The sequence below is a fragment of the Urocampus carinirostris genome, unplaced genomic scaffold (genome assembly GCF_059441175.1).
Source record: "Urocampus carinirostris isolate Australia breed hairy pipefish unplaced genomic scaffold, RoL_Ucar_1.0 HiC_scaffold_52, whole genome shotgun sequence".
Lineage (NCBI taxonomy): Eukaryota > Metazoa > Chordata > Actinopteri > Syngnathiformes > Syngnathidae > Urocampus > Urocampus carinirostris.
Genome location: NW_028283159.1, coordinates 80,001 through 86,263, shown reverse-complemented (window position 1 = coordinate 86,263; position 6,263 = coordinate 80,001).

The following is a 6,263-nucleotide window of genomic DNA, read 5'->3' as shown; positions in this document are numbered from 1 at the left end:
TGGTAATGAATGGGCCTTTCGGAGGCCATAAATACAGCGCCGCTGCATGGATTTTGGCGGTACTGCTGCTGTCGCTGAAAATACATGGACCCGTCTGAATGAATGGGCCTTTCGGAGGCCATAAACTCAGCGCCTCTGCATGGATTTTGGCGGTACTGCGGCTGTTGCTGAAAATACATGGACCCGTCTGAATGAATGGGCCTTTCGGAGGCCATAAATCCAGCGCCGCTGCATGGATTTTGGCGGTACTGCGGCTGTCGCTGAAAATACATGGACCCGTCTGAATGAATGGACAAAATATAAATCAGACACTACAGAACACAAGCATAATCCAAGATTACAAAATCATCTCAGCCTTTAAAAGAAACAAAAACCTGAAAGACTACTTAGTAAAAAGTAAATTACCAGAAATCAACATAACACAAACGCAGGGCCCCACATTCTACAAACAAGCCACCACAGTTAGGAACACCGTCACCAACACAAACTACCTAATTAAACAAACAATCACACCTGCTACGGAAAACTGAAAATACATGGACCCGTCTGAATGTATGGGCCTTTCGGAGGCCATAAACTCAGCCAGCGCCGGGCCAGTGTTTGGGGTATTGTGCCCGCCACTAGTGGCTGAATACATAATAATAATAATAATAATAATAATTCCCTTGTATTGTCATTCTGTGTAACAATGTACACAGAACGAAATGTCGATTGCACTGGGCTAGTGTTGAGGGAACGTCGGGCCCTCAAGTTCGGTGGCTTGGAGCGGATTTTTGAGGTACTGCACTCCCATTGGAAATGCATGGGCGCTCCGTCCACTACCATGTAATTCCCTCACAATATCTGCCCCTGCGTGGCCGCGGGATGCTACTGCAGCCCCGTTGGTAATGAATGGGCCTTTCGGAGGCCATAAATACAGCGCCGCTGCATGGATTTTGGCGGTACTGCTGCTGTCGCTGAAAATACATGGACCCGTCTGAATGAATGGGCCTTTCGGAGGCCATAAACTCAGCGCCTCTGCATGGATTTTGGCGGTACTGCGGCTGTCGCTGAAAATACATGGACCCGTCTGAATGAATGGGCCTTTCGGAGGCCATAAATCCAGCGCCGCTGCATGGATTTTGGCGGTACTGCGGCTGTCGCTGAAAATACATGGACCCGTCTGAATGAATGGACAAAATATAAATCAGACACTACAGAACACAAGCATAATCCAAGATTACAAAATCATCTCAGCCTTTAAAAGAAACAAAAACCTGAAAGACTACTTAGTAAAAAGTAAATTACCAGAAATCAACATAACACAAACGCAGGGCCCCACATTCTACAAACAAGCCACCACAGTTAGGAACACCGTCACCAACACAAACTACCTAATTAAACAAACAATCACACCTGCTACGGAAAACTGAAAATACATGGACCCGTCTGAATGTATGGGCCTTTCGGAGGCCATAAACTCAGCCAGCGCCGGGCCAGTGTTTGGGGTATTGTGCCCGCCACTAGTGGCTGAATACATAATAATAATAATAATAATAATAATTCCCTTGTATTGTCATTCTGTGTAACAATGTACACAGAACGAAATGTCGATTGCACTGGGCTAGTGTTGAGGGAACGTCGGGCCCTCAAGTTCGGTGGCTTGGAGCGGATTTTTGAGGTACTGCACTCCCATTGGAAATGCATGGGCGCTCCGTCCACTACCATGTAATTCCCTCACAATATCTGCCCCTGCGTGGCCGCGGGATGCTACTGCAGCCCCGTTGGTAATGAATGGGCCTTTCGGAGGCCATAAATACAGCGCCGCTGCATGGATTTTGGCGGTACTGCTGCTGTCGCTGAAAATACATGGACCCGTCTGAATGAATGGGCCTTTCGGAGGCCATAAACTCAGCGCCTCTGCATGGATTTTGGCGGTACTGCGGCTGTCGCTGAAAATACATGGACCCGTCTGAATGAATGGGCCTTTCGGAGGCCATAAATCCAGCGCCGCTGCATGGATTTTGGCGGTACTGCGGCTGTCGCTGAAAATACATGGACCCGTCTGAATGAATGGACAAAATATAAATCAGACACTACAGAACACAAGCATAATCCAAGATTACAAAATCATCTCAGCCTTTAAAAGAAACAAAAACCTGAAAGACTACTTAGTAAAAAGTAAATTACCAGAAATCAACATAACACAAACGCAGGGCCCCACATTCTACAAACAAGCCACCACAGTTAGGAACACCGTCACCAACACAAACTACCTAATTAAACAAACAATCACACCTGCTACGGAAAACTGAAAATACATGGACCCGTCTGAATGTATGGGCCTTTCGGAGGCCATAAACTCAGCCAGCGCCGGGCCAGTGTTTGGGGTATTGTGCCCGCCACTAGTGGCTGAATACATAATAATAATAATAATAATAATAATTCCCTTGTATTGTCATTCTGTGTAACAATGTACACAGAACGAAATGTCGATTGCACTGGGCTAGTGTTGAGGGAACGTCGGGCCCTCAAGTTCGGTGGCTTGGAGCGGATTTTTGAGGTACTGCACTCCCATTGGAAATGCATGGGCGCTCCGTCCACTACAATGTAATTCCCTCACAATATCTGCCCCCGCGTGGCCGCGCGATGCTACTGCTGCCCCGTTGGGAATGAATGGGCCTTTCGGAGGCCATAAATACAGCGCCGCTGCATGGATTTTGGCGGTACTGCGGCTGTCGTTGAAAATACATGGACCCGTCTGAATGAATGGGCCTTTCGGATTCCATAAACCCAGCGCCGCTGCATGGATTTTGGCGGTACTGCGGCTGTCGCTGAAAATACATGGACCCGTCTGAATGAATGGGCCTTTCGGAGGCCATAAACTCAGCGCCGCTGCATGGATTTTGGCGGTACTGCGGCTGTCGCTGAAAATACATGGACCCGTCTGAATGAATGGACAAAATATAAATCAGACACTACAGAACACAAGCATAATCCAAGATTACAAAATCATCTCAGCCTTTAAAAGAAACAAAAACCTGAAAGACTACTTAGTAAAAAGTAAATTACCAGAAATCAACATAACACAAACGCAGGGCCCCACATTCTACAAACAAGCCACCACAGTTAGGAACACCGTCACCAACACAAACTACCTAATTAAACAAACAATCACACCTGCTACGGAAAACTGAAAATACATGGACCCGTCTGAATGTATGGGCCTTTCGGAGGCCATAAACTCAGCCAGCGCCGGGCCAGTGTTTGGGGTATTGTGCCCGCCACTAGTGGCTGAATACATAATAATAATAATAATAATAATAATTCCCTTGTATTGTCATTCTGTGTAACAATGTACACAGAACGAAATGTCGATTGCACTGGGCTAGTGTTGAGGGAACGTCGGGCCCTCAAGTTCGGTGGCTTGGAGCGGATTTTTGAGGTACTGCACTCCCATTGGAAATGCATGGGCGCTCCGTCCACTACAATGTAATTCCCTCACAATATCTGCCCCCGCGTGGCCGCGCGATGCTACTGCTGCCCCGTTGGGAATGAATGGGCCTTTCGGAGGCCATAAATACAGCGCCGCTGCATGGATTTTGGCGGTACTGCGGCTGTCGTTGAAAATACATGGACCCGTCTGAATGAATGGGCCTTTCGGATTCCATAAACCCAGCGCCGCTGCATGGATTTTGGCGGTACTGCGGCTGTCGCTGAAAATACATGGACCCGTCTGAATGAATGGGCCTTTCGGAGGCCATAAACTCAGCGCCGCTGCATGGATTTTGGCGGTACTGCGGCTGTCGCTGAAAATACATGGACCCGTCTGAATGAATGGACAAAATATAAATCAGACACTACAGAACACAAGCATAATCCAAGATTACAAAATCATCTCAGCCTTTAAAAGAAACAAAAACCTGAAAGACTACTTAGTAAAAAGTAAATTACCAGAAATCAACATAACACAAACGCAGGGCCCCACATTCTACAAACAAGCCACCACAGTTAGGAACACCGTCACCAACACAAACTACCTAATTAAACAAACAATCACACCTGCTACGGAAAACTGAAAATACATGGACCCGTCTGAATGTATGGGCCTTTCGGAGGCCATAAACTCAGCCAGCGCCGGGCCAGTGTTTGGGGTATTGTGCCCGCCACTAGTGGCTGAATACATAATAATAATAATAATAATAATAATAATTCCCTTGTATTGTCATTCTGTGTAACAATGTACACAGAACGAAATGTCGATTGCACTGGGCTAGTGTTGAGGGAACGTCGGGCCCTCAAGTTCGGTGGCTTGGAGCGGATTTTTGAGGTACTGCACTCCCATTGGAAATGCATGGGCGCTCCGTCCACTACCATGTAATTCCCTCACAATATCTGCCCCTGCGTGGCCGCGGGATGCTACTGCAGCCCCGTTGGTAATGAATGGGCCTTTCGGAGGCCATAAATACAGCGCCGCTGCATGGATTTTGGCGGTACTGCTGCTGTCGCTGAAAATACATGGACCCGTCTGAATGAATGGGCCTTTCGGAGGCCATAAATCCAGCGCCGCTGCATGGATTTTGGCGGTACTGCGGCTGTCGCTGAAAATACATGGACCCGTCTGAATGAATGGGCCTTTCGGAGGCCATAAATCCAGCGCCGCTGCATGGATTTTGGCGGTACTGCTGCTGTCGTTGAAAATACATGGACCCGTCTGAATGTATGGGCCTTTCGGAGGCCATATACTCAGCGCCGGGCCGGTGTTTGGGGAATCGTGCCCGCCACTAGTGGCTGAATCCCGGGCTAGTGTTGGGGGACTTGTGCCCGCCAATAGTGGCTGAATCCCGGGCTAGTGTTGGGGGACTTGTGCCCGCCAATAGTGGCTGAAATCCGCGCCGGTGTTTGGGGAAATGTGCGCGTATTATCGGGCCGGTGTTTGGGGAATTGCGCGCGTATTATCGGGCCGGTGTTTGGGGAATTGCGCGCGTATTATCGGGCCGGTGTTTGGGGAATTGTGCGCGTATTATCGGGCCGGTGTTTGGGGATTTGCGCCCGCCACTAGTGGCTGAGAACTTGGCTAGTGTTGGGGGACTTGTGCCCGCCAATAGTGGCTGAAATCCGCGCCGGTGTTTGGGGAATTGTGCGCGTATTATCGGGCCGGTGTTTGGGGATATGCGCGCGTATTATCGGACCGGTGTTTGGGGAATTGTGCCCGCCACTAGTGGCTGAGAACTTGGCTAGTGTTGGGGGACTTGTGCCCGCCAATAGTGGCTGAAATCCGCGCCGGTGTTTGGGGAATTGTGCGCGTATTATCGGGCCGGTGTTTGGGGATATGCGCGCGTATTATCGGACCGGTGTTTGGGGAATTGTGCCCGCCACTAGTGGCTGAGAACTTGGCTAGTGTTGGGGGACTTGTGCCCGCCAATAGTGGCTGAAATCCGCGCCGGTGTTTGGGGAATTGTGCGCGTATTATCGGGCCGGTGTTTGGGGATATGCGCGCGTATTATCGGACCGGTGTTTGGGGAATTGTGCCCGCCACTAGTGGCTGAGAACTTGGCTAGTGTTGGGGGACTTGTGCCCGCCAATAGTGGCTGAAATCCGCGCCGGTGTTTGGGGAATTGTGCGCGTATTATCGGGCCGGTGTTTGGGGATATGCGCGCGTATTATCGGACCGGTGTTTGGGGAATCGTGCCCGCCACTAGTGGCTGAGAACTTGGCTAGTGTTGGGGGACTTGTGCCCGCCAATAGTGGCTGAAATCCGCGCCGGTGTTTGGGGAATTGTGCGCGTATTATCGGGCCGGTGTTTGGGGATATGCGCGCGTATTATCGGACCGGTGTTTGGGGAATCGTGCCCGCCACTAGTGGCTGAGAACTTGGCTAGTGTTGGGGGACTTGTGCCCGCCAATAGTGGCTGAAATCCGCGCCGGTGTTTGGGGAATTGTGCGCGTATTATCGGGCCGGTGTTTGGGGAATTGCGCGCGTATTATCGGGCCGGTGTTTGGGGAATTGCGCGCGTATTATCGGACCGGTGTTTGGGGAATCGTGCCCGCCACTAGTGGCTGAATCCCGGGCTAGTGTTGGGGGACTTGTGCCCGCCAATAGTGGCTGAAATCCGCGCCGGTGTTTGGGGAAATGCGCGCGTATTATCGGACCGGTGTTTGGGGAATTGTGCCCGCCACTAGTGGCTGAGAACTTGGCTAGTGTTGGGGGACTTGTGCCCGCCACTAGTGGCTGAAATCCGGGCCGGTGTTTGGGGATATGCGCGCGTATTATCGGGCCGGTGT